Below are 23,604 nucleotides of genomic sequence, written 5' to 3' on the forward strand. Positions count from 1 at the left end.
TTTGGAGGGAGCTGACAAACCATGTCACTGACTGCTACTTCTGCGCTGTTGATGTGACTGGGATCAACAGAAAGAACCGGAGCAGCCTCAAGTATCCTGATCTTCAATCAGCACAATGTCCTGTAGCTCATTGTGATGAAATTCCAGTGCCTATCTTCGGAGAACTTCCTGACATTAGTGACGAAGATGCCTCCAGTGTTAAAGGACATGAAGAAGAATAAGTGGTTCTTGAAGATGATGCTCCACATCCATTTTCCCAAAAGGAGTTGAATGATCTAGTTTGCGACCTCAGCTTGTCAAAGGACTCTGCCGAACTGTTGGCATCCAGATTGAAGGGGGAAAACCTCCTCTCTGACAGTGCTCGCATCAGCTTCTTCCACAACAGGCATCAAGAGTACCACTGTTTTTTCTCGGAAGAGAAGGACTTGGTGTACTGTGCAGATATTGCGCAGCTTCTGCTCAAGCTTGGAGTGCCACAGTACAAACCCAAAGATTGGAGACTGTTTGTTGACAGCAGCAAGCGATCACTGAAATGTGTTCTGCTACACAACGGCAACCAGTTTGCCTCTATACCCCTGGCTCACTCGAGTACACTGAAGGAGAACTATGAAGTGGTGAAGTATGTGCTGGAGAAAATTGGTTATGATCAGCATAAGTGGTTTATTTGTGTTGACCTGAAGATGGTGAACTTTTTGTTGGGACAACAGTCTGGCTTCACCAAGTACCCATGTTTTCTGTGCATGTGGGATAGTAGAGACCATGCTCAGCATTACACAAAGAAGGACTGGCCTGTGCGGGAGGAATTGGTGCCTTGCAAAGAAAGGAACATCATCAATGACCCTCTGGTGGACAGAGACAGAATATTCTTCCCACCGCTGCACATCAAGCTCGGCTTAATCAAGCAGTTCACCAAGGCTCTGGACAAGGATAGTGACTGCTTCACTTACTTGTGCCAGGCTTTTCCAGGATTGACCATGGAGAAGTTGGAAGCTGGCATCTTTGACGGTCCTCAGATCCGTCAGCTCATCAGAGATCCAGAGTTTGGAAACTCAATGAATCAAGTGGAACTGGAAGCGTGGAAGGCATTTGTTCTGGTAGTGAATAACTTTTTTTTTTAATATTTTTTTAAATATTTATTAAAGTTTCCAGAATAAAAAAGGAAAGAAAGAAAAAAGAAAAGGATACATTTTACACTTAATTTCATTGACATCTTTCCAGGACTTCCCCCCCCTCCCCCTCTTGTATTCCATTTTCATTAAATTAATTCCACAAATTCTTACCCCAAATTTTAAAGCCTTGTTATAATTATAATTAGCCCATTTATTCAAAATTAATTTATCTTATTTAACCATTTCTCTTTATATTTTTTATACTTCCCTGAGATCGACCCCAGTTCCCTTCCACGAATTCCCCTATTATCTCCCTCCCCCCTTTCCCGGTTTCGATCCCCAAAGTTCATCCAGCTGTCTACTGCCAGCCTGGAGAACCCACGTCCATGTCTAAATCTCTCTCAGTTCCACTTTGCCATCTTTTTGGTAGCTTTTAATTTCAAAAAGTCCAATCTCGGAGAAACTCTCAGAAAAGATCATTCTTCTTCCATCCAGACCTCTGTGTTTAAGAGTATAACTCAAATTCTGTTTCTTGACCCTTTTAAAGTCTGGATGTCCCAAATGTTCTAACTTCGAATTTAGTCCAGCTCTTATTCCTCAGGTTTCTTTTCCTGTTCTGCTGCAAAAACCTTCTAATTCAGAAACTTCTGGTTCCTCCACAGAGGCTTTATTTATTCAGGAACATAAACTTACGTCAAGTCCCTTCCTTTCTTCAATAGATAAATCCATTGTCTCCTTTAGTGTAGAAACCTCTGTAGACAAAATAATGCTTCGTTTTTGCAGCTTTCCCAAGAGATAACAAATCCTGTTCAATTTCCTAGTATTTTTCCACTTGCTGCCACTGTTGCAATGTCCCGAACTCCCTCTAGAGGGAATATGGTAACTTAGTTTCTTTCCAGATCAAACCCAAAAGTCAAATAACTTGTTGCCTTTATTTCCAATAATTTATGTCCAAATTGTAACAAATCTAACCAGCAAAGCCATCATAACGAAGTTCTCTTTAATTTTCCTGCTTTGACAGCTACTTTGACAGCTGTCAAAGTTTCTGTGTCTCTTCTCCAGTCTCTCATGACGGATCGCTCCCGGTTCCCGGGGGGTTGCATTTTAGTTCTCACAGACCAATCTTCTCCTCCAGCACAATTACTTGTAATTTCCCTTCATGAAATTACCTTTTTTCAAATAAACAAGTTCATCTCTCGATCTTAGTTGTCAAATCCTTGCATTAAAACATCTACAACGGGGGGGGGGGGGGGGCGGACTTCCTTTTTGCACCTCCCCCGCTCGCTCCGAATTTGTAAATCAAATTTTTCCTTTTAAGTCCGATAAATTTACTCACGGGTTGTTCTTTTTAATCCAAAATTTTCAAAAGAAGAAGTCGTTGCTCTCCGTCGAATGGCATGCGGCTTCGCTAGGTAGGGGAAGCAGTGGACTCATAGCACCACACCCCCCGTCACCCGCTCCGCAGCCTTTAAAAAGGCTCCTTCGCGGGTCGGGGGGGCGCAGATGGTGCCCGCCGAGTCACCAAGTCCATGGGTATCACCGCCCATGGTTTTGAGGGTCCCCGCGTCGCCGGCGCGGCAGGACCCAACCCCCACCCAGCAGGCTCCCTCCGGAGCTCGGAGGGAGTCCGCCATTCGGTGATGGCGCCGACCCGGAAGTCCCGTTCTGGTAGTGAATAAATTTCTTGGCAACAATAAGGCCAGAAACTACGCAGAACTTGTCAACAACATGCTGACTGCTTTCAGAAACCTGGGCTGCAACATGAGCGTCAAGATGCACTACCTATTTTCACATATGGACCGGTTTCCTGAGAACCTGGGTTCAATAAATGACGAGCAGGGGGAGAGATTCCATCAGGACATGAGAGAGATGGAGACCAGGTATCAGGGTCGCTGGGATGCAGTCATGATGGCTGACTACTGTTGGACTCTGAAGAGAGACCTCCCTGCCGCTGAGCATTCCAGGAGTTCCAAGAAACGGAAGTTCAAGCCCTGAAGTTTGAAAAATGGTGAAGCAACATGCAATTTACGTGTACTTACCTTTATCAATGCCCACCATTCAGTTTACAGCAATCAATGTTTCTATCAGGTAATCAATATATGTTGTTGGAAAAACATTTTTTTCTCTTAAAAACATATTTAGGATGATATGTGTTGACAAAAATCAGCTGATAATGCCACACAAATGTAATCAATTTTGTCACAAGATCTGATTTTTTTCAAATCAACATAACACAAAAACCTGACCTGATGGAGAGAAACAGATGCCATTTCCTGATTCAGCAGTGCAAAAATACTCAAAATCAGTTGTAGAAATCTAGACAACATTCAAAAAGTAAAAAATTGTTGCCCAGTGTAATTGTGCTAGTCGCACAAAACTGTTTTGCTTAGAGAGGCTTGTAAAGAATTCCTTGCAGCTTGATTCTCAGCACTGTAGACTGGAAAATGCCACAGATGGAAAACTGGGGAACCAGTGGCATGACTGGTGCCCACTGGGACTGGTGGGGGAAGGCAAGGAAACTAGCAGCAGGTGGAGCTGTAGCCAATGACAGGCAGAGCCAGCTAATTCTAGCTCTGTTCTACAAGGGCAATCTTGGGATTAAGGAGGAAGAAGTTGACAGGCAGTGCCATCCCTCCAGTGGTTGCAAGTAAGAAGGCAGGTGATGCTGGTGGGGCAGTGCCCCATTCACTCTAACAGAGAGCCTTTCACTGTGGGAGACCTGCCGTGGGATTTCTTTGTGAATCTTTCTCTTGCTGTGCATATGCTTATTTTATTGTTATGACTGTATTAGAACATGTTTCACTGAGTGGTGATATGATAGCAGTCCTTAGATATCTGAAGGGCCGTCACATGGAAGATGGAACAAGCTTGTCTTTTGCTGCTCCAGAGGGTAGTACCTGTACCAATGGATTCAAATTACAAGAAAGGTGATTCTGACTAAGCATTAGGAAGAACTTTCTGATGGTAAGAGCAGTTCGAGAATGGAATGGGCCATGTTGGAAGGTGGTGGACTCTCCTTCATTGGAGGATTGTAAAAAGGAAGTTGGGTGAACTAGATGGCCCCTGGTGTCCCTTCCAACTCTACTGGTCTATGATGTATATTTATCTTATAAGTTTCGTTATATGTTTTTGGCGCTAGGACTGGGGGCGGGCATTTGTGTGAATAACGAATGGGGCACCCAGATTGGGCCTGACTCTTAGGAACCTACGAGTATCACAGACAGGGCAAGGGCCATTGTATGGCAAAGGGGCCAGCATTAGGGTTGTGCCCCTGATAAGTTTTGGAAGAATGTATTCTGAGCTTCAGAAAATGCCATGGAAATTTATATCCTTAATACTCAATCCAGCATGGGGCGATGATGCTGTGCCCCCAGCGCACTCGCCAATACACAGGGCCCCAAGGAAGGCCAAAGAATATGCAGCTTGGAATAACTGGACCTCAAAACTGGACCAACAAACACTGCACAACTTGCCCCAGATCAGCTGCAAAGTCTTGACAGTAATAGACTTCCTTGTGTCTGGCAACACCAGGTGCACATGATGCCAGCCAGTGATTAGCTTTTTTATGTGGAAGGTATTACAGGGATCAGGTATCCAAAGACATTTGCTAAAATAAGAGATAGCCGCCCTGTGGAGTCTCATGGTGTTGATAGTCAAGCCTTTCCATTTAACGAAAACCAGGTGTTTTAGAACGTCAGATTCCATAGTGGAATGCCTGTGAGATGAGCAGAACTGGGCTCTGAGCCCTTCAAAGGATGACCAGCTCTTGTGTAAGCCCACATTGTGGAGAGTGCAAGGACCTGCAATAGTCCCTGTGTCACTTCTCTTGTTCAATTTCCCAAGGCTTCTTCAGGAAGGCATCTGGTAGCTGGGAAGCCTCGGGTGCCAGGTCGCAAAAACGTTCTATCTGGAAATGAGACAAGGCATCCACAACGACATTATTAAGGCCAGGAACAAACATAGCTAAGAAGGAAATGTTACCTCGAAGGCATTCTAACACAGAGGCAAAGCACCCGGATAACTTGTTCCGATTTGGTTGACTGCTTGGCTATTATTTTTACCACTACCTGGTTGTCAGACCAGAAACAAACCCTGTTGTTCTTGAACTGATGGCCCAAGTGTGACTAAAATTGGGGGGGGGGGGGACTCAGGAAATTTAGATCATGTGTGATGTCTCCAGAATGCTACAACGCTTGCCGTGGATGGGCACACTAGTGGCCCCTGAAGTAGACCCCAAAGCCGCAGCGAGCGGAGGCATCAGAGTGCACTTGCAGGCCCTCTTTTGTGATTAACAACTCCTGCCAAAATGAGCCCACATTATAATTATTGAGGACTGTCAACCATATCTTGTGATCCTCTTTTATGCTGTGTGTCACCCTAATATGATGATGAGGAACAACTCCCCCCACTATGAGATGCGCAAGAGAGGCACAGAAAGCTCTACCAGGCCAATGACCCAACATGTAAAATTGAGGTGCCCCAGAAGGGACTGCACCTGACACAGGGTGGTGTTTTTGAGAGAAATCATGGGATTTAACAAACACCTAAGAGTATCTAAATTAGCTTGTGGTAAACGAGATGTTTAGGCTCAATGCCCAAGTATGACAAATTGCTGGCCGGGCCCTCTATTTTTTCTGCTGCTAAGGGTATGCCAAAATTGGTAGCAATTTTGATAAATGAAGCTAATGCCCCAGAGCAAGCATCTGAGTCCGGAGGACCCATTATCTAGCAGTCATCCAAGTAATGAATAATATAGGGGCAGCCTGACTTTACCTTCATAGCCCACTCAACAAATGTGCTAAAAGTCTCAAAGTTTGCACACACTATGGAACTATCCATGGGCACGGCCTTGTCAAAATACCACTGATCCTGAAACTTGAAACCCAACAACCAGAAGTCATCCAGGTGAACTGGGAGTAGTCTGCGGAAAGCAGATTGAATGTCACAATTTGCCAAGAGGGCTCCAGGGCCACACTCTTTAATTTATTTGATTGCATGATCCAAAGATGCATATTTAACAGAACACTTCTCTTGCGAGATGATGTTGTTTACTGAACCACCTTTTGGGTAAGATACCATATTTTTCACCCTATTGGACGCACTTTCCCCCCTCCAAAAATGAAGGGGAAATGTGGGTGCATCCTATGGGGTGAATACAGGCTTCAGGAAGCTCTGTGCAACCCTCCGGAGCCCGGTGCGAAGCTGCGCCGTACTCCGGAGGATCGCTCAGAGCTGCCTGCCCTCCCGGGCTCTGCGCAGCTCTGCGCAGCTCTGCGCGACTCTCCAGAGCCCGGCGCCAAGCCGCGCCGGGCTCCGGTGGGTTGCGCAGAGCTGCCTGCATTCCAAAGCCTCGGGCACACTGAAGAGTGCGCCCGGGCTTCGCACAGCTGTCTGCAAGCCTGGGGAGACCGGCGTGGCTCCCTAGGCTTGCGGATAGCAGGCTGTTCTGGGGGCTGGGGTCGGGGGAATCTCGGGCTTCCCCCGCGCCAGCCCCGTGCCTGGGGGGAAATATTTTTTTTCTTTATTCCCCCCCCCCAAAAAAAACCTAGGTGCATCCTATAGGGCGGTGCGTCCTATGGGGCGAAAAATACGGTAAGTTGTGAATCATGCGGAATTCACCCAGGACCTTTTGGGGAATAATCTTGAGGAGTGACACTATAAATTTGTTAAAAGGCGGATTTGGAAACAGATCTGTGACCCTGCCAAAGTCGCACTCCTTTTCAATCTTTTTCTGAGTGATGTGTAGCATTTCCCTCACTGACTTCTGATTTGGTGGGTTAGTTATAATCAGAGTATCTTCCGCTGGGATATGAAAGCCTTCACAAAATCTCTCCTCCAGGTATTTCACCGTCTTCCTGTTGGGGTATACGCAGAAGAGAGGTAACATAGTTGCAAGAGAGACCGGGGAGGGGGCTAGGGAGAAAAGTGTGTTGTTTTTGAGCAGATTCTTTTGCTGACTAGAAAGTACCAGCAGCCACTCTAAACTTCTTCTCTCCTGAGGTGAGTCCTGAATTCCAGAAGCTACGAAAAGAGGTCGTGGCATGAAAATATTTAGCACAGGGATGTGAACCACCACAGCACTCACATTCATGAGGTCTCTGCGACAACCAAAGGGGAAGAAGCAATGGCCGCTGAACGGCATGGCTTCGGGAAGATGGCGAGGCTGCATACCGGCCCACTAACCTCACCCACCACTGGGACCCCATGAGCGGGCATTATTGATATGTCATTGGGATCTAAATATTCTGAGCAGGTATGAATAGTATCATATTTATTATTAACATTAGAAAGAGACCACACATTTATTTTATATCCCATGTATAGATTTTTAACTGGTCCAACCCTCATGGGAGGGGGGATTTTTCGTTGGGGCCCAAACCCAGGCACTCCCACACACATTTTTTTAAGCAGGACACTCTTTGTATCCTCCTGATGTGTGGCATCCCTTAACAGCTCCTCTTCTCCCCTAATGTCTTTGCAGTGTGTCAGGCGAGCTGGGGAGCCATACACAGATTGGCCATGCCAACTGAGATCCCTTCACAAAGAGAAAGTGAGAGAAACCAAAACTGAGATTATTTCTTCCCTAGCTGGGACTTCATTCATTTCCTATGGGTCTCCTGAATTACTAAGGTAGTGTTTCCAGTAGATAGCTGGATGACAGCAATGAATATTATATGGTGGTGGTTCTTCCAAATCATTGTTCCATTCCAACGTCTTTTTTCTTTTTTCTTTTTTTCCAGATCATAGAATCTCTTAGTTATGTTCAGTGTAAGACAATGTTGTATCTAGAATAGGATTGAAGGAGAAGAGAGGTGGGAGGTGAGAGTGGTGGAAACGGGGTGGTAAACTTGTATATTATTTTTATTTTTATTTTTTCAAAATTGGTATATGATTTCCAGCAGTTTGTGCCAAAGTGATTCAGTAAACGGACCGGGCTATCAAATAATCCTTTAGCACTTAATACATTTTTGTGATACCAGAATGATAATGCTTGGTTTAGGGTCTTTATTTTCCCTTATTTTAAAGCATTTATGTAAATCTTGAAAATTAGTATTTTATCTTTTATATTTAGAGCCCCATCACAATCCGAGGTCCTAAACCGAAGCTTATTTAATTTGTGCATAAGTACAGACCTGTATGTTGGTGAAACAGGATAGTTGACAATTAGATATATAATAATTACTTATTGCATTAATAGCCCAGCTTTCCTCTCTGAGGATCCCAAAGTAGCATACACTGTTTTCTCTCTCTCTCTCCCCCCCCCCCATCTTATTCAATCCCCACAACAACCCTATGAAGTAGGTCAATCTAGGAGGCAGTCACTGGCCCAAGGTCACTACTGCACCAGCACTGGCTATATATAAGAGGAGGAGAGGAGATAGTAACAAAAGAGCAACTATAGAAACCAAACAGTTGGAGAACATGTGTTCCCCTCTTTCTCCTTTTCCCAGCTCTTATATTTTTTCCTAAAGGATGCCTATTGGCCTGGCTTTCTGTTTTAAACCAGGTCTGGAGTTTGGGGATCATATCATGTCTACTGAGGTACAGTTGGTGATGTAATGGTTTGACCTTCCCCAGAACCTTGGAAGCTAATGGAGGGTGTGGAGATGGGGAGAAAGAGACAAGATTCTTGTCTGTTGAAAAAGAACAGTCTGTTTCTGTGCTTATGAAGGGCACAGTGTACAACAGTTAAACACTTAAGTGCCATCCATTAAATTTGTAATAATCTCTAGTGGCCAGAGATCCAAGAAATGAATTTTCTGCAATACTCTCTGTTCTTAACACATTGTGATAGGTTAGTGGAAAGCTCTCCAAAGAGCAGACCACAAAGATTAAAATAGATAGGGATGTTTCCAAAATGATCCCAGTTTCTCCTGATGTTGTGGAGTTTTGAATTACCTAGACTCGTTTCCAAAGTGGAAATGATGCATTAAGCAAACCTCCATTTCATTTTTTTAAAATAAAAAACTACAAATTTGGTACAGCTGCATTGGGGAACTGGTGGTTCTCCTGATGTTGCTGGACTATAAGTCCCACAGTTCCTGACCAATGACAATGCTGGTTTAGGCTGATGGTACCTGTAGTCAAATAATGTTGATGTGAGACCAATTTTCTGCATCTTTTAGTTCATTTGTGCTGGTTTATTTCACACACTGCTCTACTACTGTATCAATCTTCTTGAATCAACTGATGAAACATGTCCCCTACCAAATCAAGCAACATGATGGTATGTGCATCAATAACATTTGCACACATTTTTTTATTCAGTATGTGAATCAGTAAAACAGGAATGGGGAACTTGTGGCAGTCCAGCTGCTGGACTCCAGCTCCCATCATCCCCAACCAGTATGATTAATGGTCAGAGATGAAGACCAACATCTAGCAACATCTTGAAGGTGACAGGCTACCCACTCCTGTACTAAAACACTGTACAAAATGAATCTTGATGAATGATTACCTGTGTGTGTGTGTTTTATTCAGCAAACTAGTAATGTAGGTGTATATAAATGAGGAGGGAATGATGCAGTGGAATGGAAAACTGTGCATGTGCCAAGTCTGGAATTAATCTTAGAAATTCTCCTATCTGAACTGGAATTTAAGAGGAGAGGAACCCCAGAAGAATAATCAAGGAAAGGAATGGGAGAAACCCACTGGTCCATTGAATTACAAATAAAGCCCCCTGCACCCCCAAGTTTACTGCTCCCTGTACCGACTATATATAGACACAGATCGCTATGGGTTTGGTTGGATTACCCAGAGGGATCTGGCAAGAAGGAAAGTCAGAATTTGTGTTTCCTACAAAGGTCTGAGACCTACCTGACCTTGCTTCTGGAAATGTCCAGGTTTTGGGCATTTCTTTTGGGCTTGGGCTTGGGCTGCTCCACAAGCCCCAGCTGCTGCCAGCCCAAGGAAGGAAAGTGGTGCATGGGTGTGGGTGCTCTGTATGCTTTGACCACTGCTAGCCTGAATCAAGGAAAGAGGCACATGGATACAACTGTGGTGGGTCTGCGCGCCCATGCCTACATGCCTCTTTCCCTGGCTCAGGCTGTCCTCTTTTTTGCTCTTCAAGATATGGCAACCCTACATTCATGAGTACCATTAGGCAGTTCTGTCAAGCCATGTATTCACTCCCCAGAATCTCTCTAATGATGCTAGGTCAGGGCATTACACTGTTAAATAAATCCACCTATCCATGGCAAATCCACAATATGGGCAGGGAACAGTCTTGGCATCTGCCCAAGGATGCCAGGCATTGATGCCACTCACAGCATGGAGAGCTATGCTTTGGGCTACACAAGCAACAACACTTGGAGAATTTTAGATCACTAGTAGTTATGAACTAGGTCACCAATGTGGCATCTGCACATTTGCCAATGTGCCAACCAATATCTCCTTTGGCACCTGAGAAAGGTCTCAGACAAAAACCCACCTGGGCTGAGAAACAGTTCACTCTTCTGGCTCAATTCTTGCTTCCATTGTCTCAGCCTCTCCTAAATTAAACACACACCTTAAAAAAGAGACAATGCATGTACTTTTGTAAACCAAGAAAATCTTTAATAATATTTTTTATTTATTTATTTATTTATTTATTTATTTATTTATTTATTTATTTATTTATTTTAAAAGGGCAAGGAAAAAACCCATCAGATGTTCCTTCTAATAAAGCATTGGAAAATGAATCAGAAAATAAAGAACCAGTCATTGTAATATAAAGAAAAAGTGTGCACATTTCTCCATGTGTCAGGTTTGGACACTTACTTCTCTACTTATTCAAAACAGGGGAGGTGCAAAGTGAGTATCTCTCTGACAAAGTGTAGCAGTTGGCAGGGCCGTCTTAACCATATCCGACACCGTGGTGCAAAGCTGCCTCCGGCACACACACACACACACCCACCCATTTCCCAGAGTGTTCTAGGGAGGACGGTGCTGCCGGTGGGGCTGGAGGAGGCAGGCAGTGGCTGGAGGGTGGCTCCTCCAGCAGGGAAGAGGCAGAGGCTGGACGCGGCTCCTCCCAGCTCAGCTGGCCACTTCGTGCCGTGGTGGCAATGGCAGACAGAGGCTCTGGGTGCAGCGCTGCTTTGGCGCGGCATGGCAGAGGTGGGCGAGGGCGGTGAGCTGATGCCGGGAGGTGCTGCGTCCAGCCTCTGCCTCTTCCCTGGCACCCTCCAGAACTTGGCGCCCTGGCACCCCGCGCCACTGTTGTCTATGGGTAAGACTCCCCTGACAGTTGGAAATGTAGATAAGAATAGCTGGTGAGGGTGAAGAACATTGTTTATACTCTTTTTTCAAACCCCCTTTTAGGTGTGGCAGTCATTCTGTGTTTATACTATGTACCCGAGAGCAGCCACTTTGTGACTGGCACCCACAGCACTTCCACAACATTCCAAATGTTCCCAATGGCCTCAAAAAATTGGCAACTCCTGCTCCCTCCCCCTGATATAGCTCCACAGACAAGTATCATGGCATGTGTCTTCTGCTTTTCCAAGGAAGCAACAAAGGAGGCCCACCCACCTGAGAAATGTATGATCCTGAAAAGAGCCTGCAGACGCTTTGTGTTTTATGACTTCATTGTAGTGCTGTTGTAATGCCAGATGACACTGATTCACAGTGAACCAGTAAATGAATAAGTAAAGTATTTTGTAAATGTAATGAAGTCCTAAGAAATACGAGATCTTACTGAAGTGAGTTGACTGTTAAATCTGTGTCGGGAAGCTGTCTTCTTCTGCCAGAATCTTGGGGGATAACAGTTATTAGACTGGCAAACTGACAAAGTGGAGAGGAGTCAAAATCTATTACTCAGGTTCTGATTGCTTCTAGGTGGGCAACTAGAGGATGTGGGGGGCTGGGAAGTACCCCTATAAATTCTATGTCACTATAAACACTGCAGCTCTGCTGATGCAACAGATGGAGGTCTTCCAATGGGGCACTTTAGTTTGTCTCCCCCATGCCCCCTGGCCAGAACCCAAGCCTTTTGCGTGGCTGGCCCTGTGGAACTCCTAGCCAACAGAGGTTCAGCCAGAGCCCATCCCTGCTTCTTCTTAGTCGTCTTCTTAAAATGATATTGTTCAGACAGGCCTTTCAAACCTGGGATTATTTGATAACCGTTTCGTATTGGTGTGTTTGGTGTACTTATTGTAACAGTGTGTTTTTCGACTGCATACTGCCTTGTGATATTTCATATGAAAGTATAGTTTACAAATATATAAATAAATATAATGGAATTCTGGAGGATTGGAGGCACCCCAGAACAGATTTTGTCAGAGACACTGGGGGTGGGGAGGAAATGTGTCAGTGAAACTATGTGCATGGGGCACTGGATATATAGCCCATTGTTTTGTGCGCCCATGCACAAGCTGACAGTGTATGGGGAAATTAATAGAGGTAATGGGGTTTAGAGAGAATTTGAGGAAAGGAATTAAGGCAATATATTTGGAACAATTTGCAAATGTTATAGTAAATGATAATCTTATTCAAAAGTGTTCAATTTCGAAAGGTGCAATACAAGGTTGCCCATTATCACCATTGTTGTTTATATTGGTATTAGATGTATTGACAAGAAGAATAAGAGAGAATTGTAAGAAAAACACTGGGGCCCAATTTGATCAGTAGAATGTTTGGTATCTGGTGGGCGGGGCTTGTGTGTTCTGCTCTGGAATCAGCCCCTCCCTTCAGGGTGTGTTCAGTTGAGAGTGTCAGTTATGAGGGACCAACTGCCTCTTCTTGTTTCTTGCCTCAGACTTGCCTCATGCTATATTTAGCTCCTCACATCATGTTATTTTGTTGTAGTTTTCTTTATTACTAAAGCTTAGTTTATATTTACATGAGTGACTTATTTTTCTCAAAGAGAAAGAAACTGCTGAGGAAAGGTGTGGAATGTCCTAAACTGCACGACTGAGGTGATATACCCAGTTTGCCAGGAGGATTGATTTTGTTAATCATCCCCCACTTCACAACAATTGGGTTATGGGCCCGTCTGTCAGAGAGAAAAGAAATTATGGCCACGTATATAAAAGCTGTGGGAGCCCTAGAGCCTGCTGTGCCTGTTTTCACGTCAAGTAAATATCCTTTATGGAAATCTAGAATGGAGAATGAGCTGGTGAAGAAGGATTTGTGGGAAACAATTGAAAAATCTGCACCGGCAGAAGAAGCAGAGAAAGTGAAGCGGGAAAAGCAGGACAGAAACACTAGGGCAGACAGTTCAACTCATGTGAGTGACTTACACCACATAAGCAATTTTAAGATTGCCATGGAGTTGTGGCAAGGTCTGAAAGAGTTGTATGAGAGGAACACTCTGAATGAGAGACTGTATTTATCAAGAAAGCTGCTTAGTATTAAATTGAAAGAAAATGGAGATTTAGAAAAGTCAAGTGATAGAGTTGATGGATCATTTAAATACTATAGGCAAGAAATTTGAAGAAGAGGACAAAGTGATTTTAATTCTGCAAGTCTGCCTGAAAGTTACAATTCTTTGATATATGCACTAGATACTAAAGATAAACTTGGCATAAAAGTACGTTGTATCAAGACTTAAAGAGGAGGCTGCTAGGAGAGCAGAAAAGGTAGCAGAGGGTGAAACGCAAGTATTTGCTGTACAAAAGATTGGTAAGTATAATTTTAAAAATAAAAGTGCTTTTCAAGGCGCAGAAAAAAAAGAAACAACTGGATGCTTCTCATGTGAGAAAATGGGACATTTTGCACAGAATTGTACAAAACAAAGTGGCACTAATAAAGATAGGTTCCAGGGTGGTACTATCAGAACTATCTAGCAATCTCAGGTTATAGGAAAACAGATGCTATTAACAGTAACTCCTCTAATTGGTTAATTGATTCAGTATCTTCATTGTACATGACGCGTGATGCTATTTTTTTCAGAGAGTTAAATGAAAACGCATCAGAGACAGTTACAGTTGCAAATGGCCACAAAATTTCTGTGCAAGGAAAAGGAGCAGGTTCGGATAAGTGTGTTGAAGGCAGAAAAACTGTTTGTAATGAAGTGAGAGATGTAGTTTACTTGCCAGAATTAACAGACAGTTTTCTAAGTGTATCAACTCTGACCAAGCATGGTTTTGATGGAAATTTTAATCACAACGGATGTGCAATTACCAAAGATGGAGTTCTGTATGCACAATATTTTGAAAAGAATGGAATCTTTGTGATAGATATAGGTCAAGAAAGGGTGAATATGGTCAAAAAGAATTCAAGTGCAACCTGTATTCCTCAATGGCAGAAAATGCTGGGACATAAAAACTTCAGGATTATTGCAGACCTGCCAAAGAAAGGTTTGGTGAGAGGAATGGAAATTAAACCTTGTAAAGTTGACCTGAATTAGTGAAGTATGTGAAAGTTGTTTGCTGGGGAACAAGACCTTCTTTCCCCAAGCAAAGCTAGAGAAGTTCAACAGAACCTTTGCAACTTATTCATACTGATATATATATATCTGGTCCAATTCAACCGATGTCTCATGGGAAAAATAAGTATATCTTAACATTTATTGACGATTATTCCAGATATTACACAACTTATCTTTTAAAGGACAAATCAGAAACTGTAGAAAAATTGAAGATGCTTGTTGCAAGCGTTAAAAATCAATTCAGAAGGAAGCCACAAGCAATATTTTCAGACAGCGGTGATGTTAAACATTTGCACACTACCCCATTTACCCCAGAACAAAGTGGAACAGCAGAGAGAAAGAACTGCTCTCTGATGGAGATGGTCAGATGTATGCAGAACAGACTGCCAACAAAAGCTGCAAATAAAGCAGCATTTGAACTTTGGTTTGGAAGAGTACTGAACATCAGTCACATTAGAGTCTTTGGAACAAAAGCTTATGCATATGTGCCAGCACAAAGACATACCAAACTTAGCACCAGGACTGAGTTAGGAATATTTGTCGGCTTTGAGAAGGGGTGCAAAGGTTACACAATTCTTAATCCAAGGACAGGAGAAGTGAAAGTGAGTAGTGTATTTTAGAGAAGGAGAGCAATCTTGTGCATGTGTTCCTAATCAGAACAATTTTAAAGAGAAACAGACTAATGCTGATTTGGTAACTGAAGAGGTTCCAGTAAAACTGATCACAGAAGTTGAAAGAACAGAGAAAACTAGTCCAAGTAAGATACCGTACTTTACCAGGGGAAACAGAGTCAGGACAAGAAGCTGCGTGTGATTATATGGATGAACAGTTAGAACCTTTAATCAGACACTCATCATGAGTTAACAAAGGTGTGCCAGCAGAGCAACTATCATACATCACAAAAGCAGTGCCTGTGTCGACCACAGCAAACTATGGCAAGTTCTTAAAGAAATGGGAGTGCCTGATCACCTCATCTGTCTCCTGAGAAATCTCTATGTGGGACAAGAAGCTACACTTAGAACTGGATATGGAACAACTGGTTGGTTCAAAATTGGGAAAGGAGTACGACAAGGCTGTATAAGAAATATCAACAACCTCAGATATGCAGATGACACAACCTTGATGACAGAAAGTGAGGAGGAATTAAAGAACATTTTATTGAGGGTGAAAGAGGCGAGCGCAAAATATGGTCTGAAGCCCAACATCAAAAAAACGAAGATCATGGCCACTGGTCCCATCACCTCCTGGCAAATAGAAGGGGAAGAAATGGAGGCAGTGAGAGATTTTACTTTCTTGGGCTCCATGATCACTGCAGATGGTGACAGCAGCCACGAAATTAAGAGACGCCTGCTTCTTGGGAGAAAAGCAATGACAAACCTAGACAGCATCTTAAAAAGTAGAGACATCACCTTGCCAACAAAGGTCTGTATAGTAAAAGCTATGGTTTTCCCAGTAGTGATGTATGGAAGTGAGAGCTGGACCATAAAGAAGGCTGATCGCTGAAGAACTGGTGCTTTTGAATTATGGTGCTGGAGGAGACTCTTGAGAGTCCCATGGACTGCAAGAAGATCAAACCTGTCCATTCTGGGGGAAATCAGCCCTGCGTGCTCACTGGAAGGACAGATTGTGAAGCTGAGGCTCCAATACTTTGGCCACCTCATGAGAAGAGAAGACTCCCTGGAAAAGACCCTGATGTTGGGAAAGATGGAGGGCACAAGGAGAAGGGGACGACAGAGGACGAGATGGTTGGATAGTGTCTTCGAAGCTACCAGCATGAGTTTGACCAAACTGCAGGAGGCAGTGGAAGACAGAAGTGCCTGGCGTGCTCTGGTCCATGGGGTCACGAAGAGTCGGACATGACTAAATGACTAAACAACAACAATGACTAAACAACAACAACAACAATGGTGAACCTGACACATGGAAAGAAATTGACAAACTTCCTGCAAAAGAAGCTGATAAGTTGATAGAAGCAGACAAGGAAGAAACTGAGCGTTGAATAAAACAACACTTGGACACTTACTAAATTGCCAAAGGGTAAAAAGGCTATAGGGTGCAAATGGGTGTTTAAGGAAAAGTTAAATGAGAATGGAAATGTACAAAGTATAAAGCAAGGCTAGTAGCAAAGGATAGACACAAAAATATGTTGAAGATTATGATGAGACTTTCACGCCTGTAGCTAAATATAGTACAATTAGAATTTTACTTAGTGTTTACTTAGCAGCATCCAAGCAACTTGTGTTGAACAACTGGATGTAAAGTCTGCTTTCTTAAATTGGGAAATTGAAGAGGAATTGTATATGATTAAGCCAGAAAGATTTGAAAGAGATGAAGGGCTGGTTTGTAAACTGCAGAAGGGAATGTATGGTTTAAAAAAGGCTGAGAGAGCATGGAATGAAAAATTAAATAATCTGCTTTTAAAATGAGGTTTTTTAGAAAGTAAAGTAGATCCATGTCTCTATACAAGACAATGAATTGAAAAAAGAATTATTTTGCTTGTATATTTAGATGATATAATTTTGGTTACTGAAAACAAACAAGAATATACAAGAATTGAACTTCTGGCTTTTTCTACTAAGAGCAACACCCAGATGCGCAGATGCGAGTTGTGTTCCCTTCTGGATGCGAATGGGGCTCCAGAATGGATCTCGTTCGCATCCAGAGGTACCACTGTAGAAATTAAAAGACTAGGAAACGTATCTTATTTTTTGGGCATGCAAGAAGAGAGGGAGGAAGCTGGTAGTTTTCTTCTTAATCAAAGGCAGAAAATAATTGACAATATAATTTTTCGGTTTGAAAGAAGCACATTCTGTGTCAACTCCAATGTACTAATTTTCTTTCCGGAGAGGTTGAGTGTGAATATTTATGTAATAATGAATTGTGCAGAACTGTAATTGGTAAATTATTTGTAGCTACTACATGTAGGCTTGATATTGCCTCAGCAATGGGTATACTATGCAGAAAGGTGAGTTCACCTACCCAAAGAGACTGGACTGCATTGAAAAGTAAGATATTTAAAGGGAAAGGTTGATCTTAAATTAAAATTGTCAGCTGCAAAGGATCCCAAATTAGTGGGATACTCAGATGCAGACTGGGTTGGAGACAGAGAATGAAGCTGTAAGTTAGGCAAGTCATAAACAAAGTTCAGTAGCTCACTCTTCAACAAAGCAGGGTATGTTTCTGCTGCAGAAGTGTACAAAGAAGCACAATGGCTTAACCAAATTTTAGAGGATTTGGGAATGCCAGATTCTAAGCCCATTAAGCTGATGGAAGACAATCAGATTTATCTGAAATTGGTGCAATCAGAGAAGATAAATTGATGTACCAAACATATAGACATAAAATGTCATGCAATAAGAGATTTGAGCCAGAAGGGATTTATAGAAATGCAATATTGTCCAACAATAGAAATGACAGCTGACATTTTAACAAAGCCTTTGACTAAAGAAAGTTTTGAAAAATTACGTGCTAAATTAAATATGATTAATTCAAATTAGGCTCAGGGAGAGGGGGATTGTGAAAAAAACACTGGGGCCCAATTTGATCAGTAGAATGTTTGGTATCTGGTGGGCGGGGCTTGTGTGTTCTGCTCTGGAATCAGCCCCTCCCTTCAGGGTGTGTTCAGTTAAGAGTGTCAGTTATGAGGGACCAACTGTCTCTTCTTGTTTCTTGCCTCAGACTTGCCTCATGTTGTAGTTAGCTTCTCTCATGTTATTTTGTTGTAGCTTTATTTTTTTTATTAAAACTTAGTTTAAGGGAGCCACTTATTTTTCTCAAAGAAAGAGGAACTCTGCTGAAGAAAGGTGTGGAATATCCTAAACGTAGGTGAGTGAAGGGATATTCCCAGTTTGCCAGAAGGATTGATTTTGTTAATCATCCCCACACCTCCACAACAAGAATAAAGCAGTACAATGAATCCAATTGAGGCAACAAAATTATAAACTGAAGGCATTTGCAGACGATGTTGTATCAATGTTAGAGAACCCAGGGGGAAATGTACCAAATATAGGGTTGCCATATTTCAAAAAGTGAAAATCTGGATACTATATATATATATAAGCTTTTTTGACAAAATCACAAAAAAGTCATTTTTGAGCTATGTTTTAGGAAAATTGGCAAAAACTACACAGCCGGCATGGGGTTGCCATATATCTGTATTATTCTGGTCAGTATTCCAGGTATGTCCGGGAAATTCCAGCTGTATGGTAACTCTAAACAAAGGTGTTGGAAATGATAAAACAATATGGGGACTTGACAGGTTTTTATGTAAATTAGAATAAAACTAAAATGTTAGCTAAGAATAGACGTGCAAGGAAAATAAGCTTTACAAGAAATAAGCAGAATTAAGGTGGTGAAGACTGTAAAATATGTAATTGGTTAACCACTAACAATCTGCATTTATTTCATGATAATTATATAAAGTATAGACTCAAGTAAAAAAAGATTTTGAAAGATGGGGGAGAATGAAACTCTCTGCAATTAAAACGGACCCTTTTATAAGAGGTCTTTTACAGAGAATGGGGAAATGGACTTGATCTAGGAGGGTTCTTCTTACATTCTCAAAGCTCAGTCATAGTGCCTATGGTTTGGATGCAAGGCACCCTGTCTTCACATCTTGGCATCTCCAGTTAAAAGCATTTGAACTAGCTTGAGCCACAGCATCCAGAGTAGACCATGCTGAGCTAGTTGAAACAACAGTTGGATCATATACAGCAGCTTCCAAATGCATTTTTTTTTTAAATAACCAAGTTAAATTTCTTCATGTAAAGGCAAGTCTGAAGAAGGCATTTCTGTCCTATTCATCTTCTAAGACACGCCTTTCAGATTGAAGGCCCTCAGATGAGGAAGGACATCTACTTTGGGCTCAGTGTATACGGAAAGTCCTTGGTCAAATTCCCAGCATCACCATGTAGGGATGGGAAAGACCCCTGCCTGTAATAATGGAGAGCTGCTGCTTGTGAGTTTAGACGATACTGGGCTAGATCTACTAGGCTGCGTCTTAAGGCCACTTCCTATGTTCATTCCAATATGTGTGTAGCTGCTCCATGTGGTGAGCCAGAGAAGTACAAGTTGCTGCATCTGCATAACATCTTCCTGAATTTTCATGCCCTCTGCCCCTCCCATTACTTGAGTACCTTGAAAGGAAAGGGGGAAATCTGAGCATATTTCAAAAGCCTGGCTATGCCATGTGTTGGGTGAAGTCAGACTTCATAAAATGATTTTTAGAGGGGAAACCTTAGCTTCTTGAAATGCCACCTATGTTCACCATAATTTCAGAATCCTCCTTGCTGGGAGGGGATGCTTCTTGGTATGGCATTTCAAAGCACTGCCTGTTCAGCAAGGTCATTCATTGCAAGCACACCTGAGACTCACCATTTCCTATTTTTAAATGAATATGAAAGGGGATAGCAGTACAGTTCAAGGTGATGGACTGGGCCATTAGCAGACGGGATCCATTTACACTCAGCAAAACACTCCTGTAAAGGATTTACCTGCTGGCAAAAAGTGTTAACTTATCACTTGCTTGAAAAGGCATAAGCAGAACTAGAGAGAATCTCCAGGATTCCAAATGACCTTGAGCTGGTTTCTAACTTGATCTGAAACTGAAAACAGACTGTTGATGCCAGCAGTACTAGGTGGCCAATTTCTGAAAACAGTTCCTCATTTATATCCCACTGGTCTAGGGGTTAGCCAATTTTTCATCATAAGGACCCTGTGAAGAAGGCTTCCAATGCATTTCTGTGGACAGCTTAGAAGTGTGGATATTTACTAAGTTCAAGATGAAAATGGTCACAGCTATTATTTTTGTGATTTTCAATGGAGGGATTCAGGCTCCTGAATATGGGAAAGGTTCACTGAGGGTTTTGTTTTCGTTTTTTGGTGGTGGGATGGTAGCAAGCTGCTAGTTGCCCAACAGGCAACAGTTCATCCTTGTCCTGGGATTAATGTAGATGTATAAAATGACCTCCCCTGCAGGATCAGACTAATCAGGGAGACCTATAGCTCAGTGGTAGATCACTTGCTATTACACACAAAAGGTCTCATGCTCAATCCCAGGCTCAATCCTCAGTTTCTCTGGATCTCAGGTAACAGGTGATGGGAAAAGTCTCAGAATCAGACTCTGGAGAATCTTTGTCAGTGAAGAGTTGACAGTGCTACTGGAGAACTAGGGTGGTGCAGTGGTTAGAGCATTGGATTAGGATCTGAAAGACCAAGGTTCAGATTCCCACTCAGTCATGAAACACACTGAGTGACCTTGGATCCATGGGCATAGCCAAGGGGGGCGGGGGCAGGAGGCAGCTGCCCCTCCTAAAATCAATAAAAATAAAAATACATTGTAAACTGAGGTTTGCCCCCCCCCCACAGAAGGCCTGCCCCCCAAGGCCTGCCCCCCTAACAAAAATCCTCACTACACCCATGCTTGGATCTGCCATGGCTTCTCAGCACTGCCTACTATTGAACAGGATTGTTGTGGGAACAAAATAAGGACTGGGAAAAGCCACATACACCTCCTGGAGCTCTTGCGGGGAAAGGTGGGATATGTGTGTGTGTGTGTGTGTACTGGTAGTATAGATGGACAGAACTATAGCTGAGCTGTAGCATTACATTAGTCTGATCTTGCAAATTTGGGTTCAGATTGACTGGAGGTGCTTCTGTCTCAATGAAGTTGTCCACTTCTGTCCAAGCTGCACGATTTGGGACTCAAGGTAGGAGCTCATAGGATAGGATGCTTCTCCATAGAAAATGAAAATGATACCATGCATGTAGAAAACTTACGTCTAGCCTGGGCCTCTCCCTGACATGCTGGTATTTTAAATACAGAGGAGTACTCCATCATGTGGGCCTCCACCTAAACTTGCATGCATGCAGTCTGAAGTGGTATAGCCCAGACACAGGTTGATTTGGAAAATAAACAGGTTTTACTTACTAGGCCACAGTATAAAATGATTGCTGAACATCACCTGAGACACCTTTGCCTATATTTGCCCAGAATTTCATACTGCTTTGGAAAGGATACAAGGAAGTTTCCTCCTTATGTGGTGAACAAGAAATGGACAGTTAATGTTCTCTCTCAGAAGGCTGCATAACAAAAGCTATTTGAGGGCATCTGGTGAGAAAAGTGGAGCGTTGCTGCCAATGCACTGCAATGTGTGCACAAAGCTTTACCCGACACCACCTTTTCTGTATCCATGCGCAAGCAAACATGCTTGCATGTATCTAAGCTCCATCCATCATATCACATGCACCATTTATTAAGACCTCATTGTAAGGCTCTGGAAAAGGGATGATGGTGACACCCCCACCCCTCACTTCATTGTGGCGTGTCAAAGTCACATATAGAGTAACTGACATCTGCAGATTTTGCATGCCAGGGTGACTGTAACTTGAACTGACAATATAAATTGCTGTTCGCATGCTCCCAATGACTTTGCTGTGTCCCCAGAGCCTGACGCCTTTTTTCAATTAAAAGCACACATCCCATCCTTTCACAGGGTTGCAGATGTACTGTAAGTGGCTGGCAGAAGAGGTGGGGGGAGGCTGACATTCACAGCTGGAAGTGGGAACTGAGAAAAAGCTCCCGGCATACGCAGGAAGAAATGTGCTTCTGGCTACGGATAAGAAGAAGGGATCCCATTGCCTGTGGGTGGTTTGTGTGCCTTTCAGGGGTGCCGACTAGCCCCCACATCTGGGGAGCATGTCATGTGACACATCATGTGATGTATTGTGCCCTGCCCAGTGCACGAGTACTTGCACACCAGGCTGGGCCAGGCTGCATGGGCATCCTGCCCCTGCCGCCATGATGCCAGTGCTTGCATATGAGGTAGGGAATGGGGACATCGTGTGGGGATGCACCAAGTGGGGGTGGGATGCATGGAGGGTGATCTTCAACCTCACGCGTCCCAGCTCCCTCCCAGCTCCTGGGCTCCCCAGCGGAGGTGGGGGGCATGTTGAGGGCTACCGGCTGTGGGGGATGTCAGCTCCCTCAATTTTGGGGGTGCTGGGCCTCCTGCTTCAAAATATTGAGGGGGCTGATGCCCCTTGTGTCCCCATATCTGGTGCCTCTGGTGCCTCCCCCCCCCCCCATGACACCAAAGTTGCTATCATGTCTAGCACTCCTTTTCAGGGGAATGCTTTGGGTGTAGTCTTTGTTAATTTCAGTAAGGCTTTTGACAAAGTCCCCCATGGTATTCTCATGAGGAAGCTGGTTAAATGTGGATCGGATGAGATAACAGGTGGATTTGTAGCTGTTTGGCTGACCAAACCCAAGGAGTGCTCACTAATGGTTCCTCATCATCCTGGAAAAAAATTACAAGTGAGGTGCCACAGAATTCTGTCCTGGTCAACATCTCCATAAATGACTTGGATGAAGGAATTGAGGGGATGCTCATCAAATTTGCAGATGGCACCAAACTGGGAGAGGTAGCTAATGCCACAGAAGACAGAATCAGAATTCAAAATCACCATAACAGATTGGAGAACTGGGCAAAACTAACAAAATAAATGCCAGCAGGGACAAAGGTATAGTACTGAACTTAGGCAGGACAAACCTGCTGCACCAATATAAGATGGAGGACACCTGAAAAGGATCTTGAGGTCTTAGTAGAATACAAGTTTATCATGAGTCAACAGTGTGATGCGGCAGCAAAAAAAGAGAATGCTATTCTAGGCTTTATCAACAGAAGTATAGTGTACTAATCAAGGGAAGTAATAGCCCCACTCTTTTCTTCCTTGGTCAGAACACACCTGAAACATACCTGGAATACTGTGTCCAGCTTTGAGTGCCACAGTTAGAGAAGGATGTTGACAGGCTAGAAAGTGTGTAGAGGAGGTCAAGCAAGATGACCAAGGGCCTGGAAACTAAGTCTTATGAGGAATGGTTGAAGGTATTGTGTATGTTTAGCCTGGACAAGAGGAAACTGAAACTGATAGCTATCTTCAAATATCTAAAGGGTTGTTACATGGAAGATGGAGCATGCTTGTTTTCTTCTGTTCTGGAGGATAGGACCTGAGCCCATGGCTTCAAGTTAGAAGAAAGGAGATTCTGACTAAACACCAGAAAGAAATTTCTGACAGTAAGAGTTGCTAAACTATGGAACAGTCTCCCTCAGGAGGTTGTGGACTCTCCTTCCTTGGAGGTTTTTA

General features: G+C 43.3%; 2 long non-coding RNA genes across 3 annotated transcripts in view; one reads left to right on the plus strand and one right to left on the minus strand.

Moving 5' to 3' along the window:
• Window positions 1–6,776: 6,776 nt before the first annotated feature.
• LOC307207387 lies at window positions 6,777–11,998 on the minus strand. 2 transcript variants are annotated; one of them, XR_013834662.1, is made up of 3 exons: window positions 11,622–11,998; window positions 10,540–10,617; window positions 6,777–6,964 (listed from the first exon to the last, which is right to left on the minus strand). It is a non-coding gene; the product is annotated as an uncharacterized lncRNA (long non-coding RNA). The 2 variants fall into 2 exon arrangements; XR_013834663.1 differs by lacking the exon at window positions 6,777–6,964 and adding an exon at window positions 7,831–7,894.
• Window positions 11,999–16,350: 4,352 nt separating this feature from the next.
• The window catches only part of LOC307207392, a 32,542-nt gene continuing 25,288 nt past the window's right edge, over window positions 16,351–23,604 (plus strand). Inside the window, exon 1 of the long non-coding RNA XR_013834667.1 lies at window positions 16,351–18,285. This is a non-coding gene — a long non-coding RNA (uncharacterized lncRNA). The remainder of the gene's footprint in view (window positions 18,286–23,604) is intronic.

Source organism: Podarcis cretensis (genome assembly GCF_951804945.1).
Source record: "Podarcis cretensis genome assembly, chromosome: Z".
Classification (NCBI taxonomy): domain Eukaryota; kingdom Metazoa; phylum Chordata; class Lepidosauria; order Squamata; family Lacertidae; genus Podarcis; species Podarcis cretensis.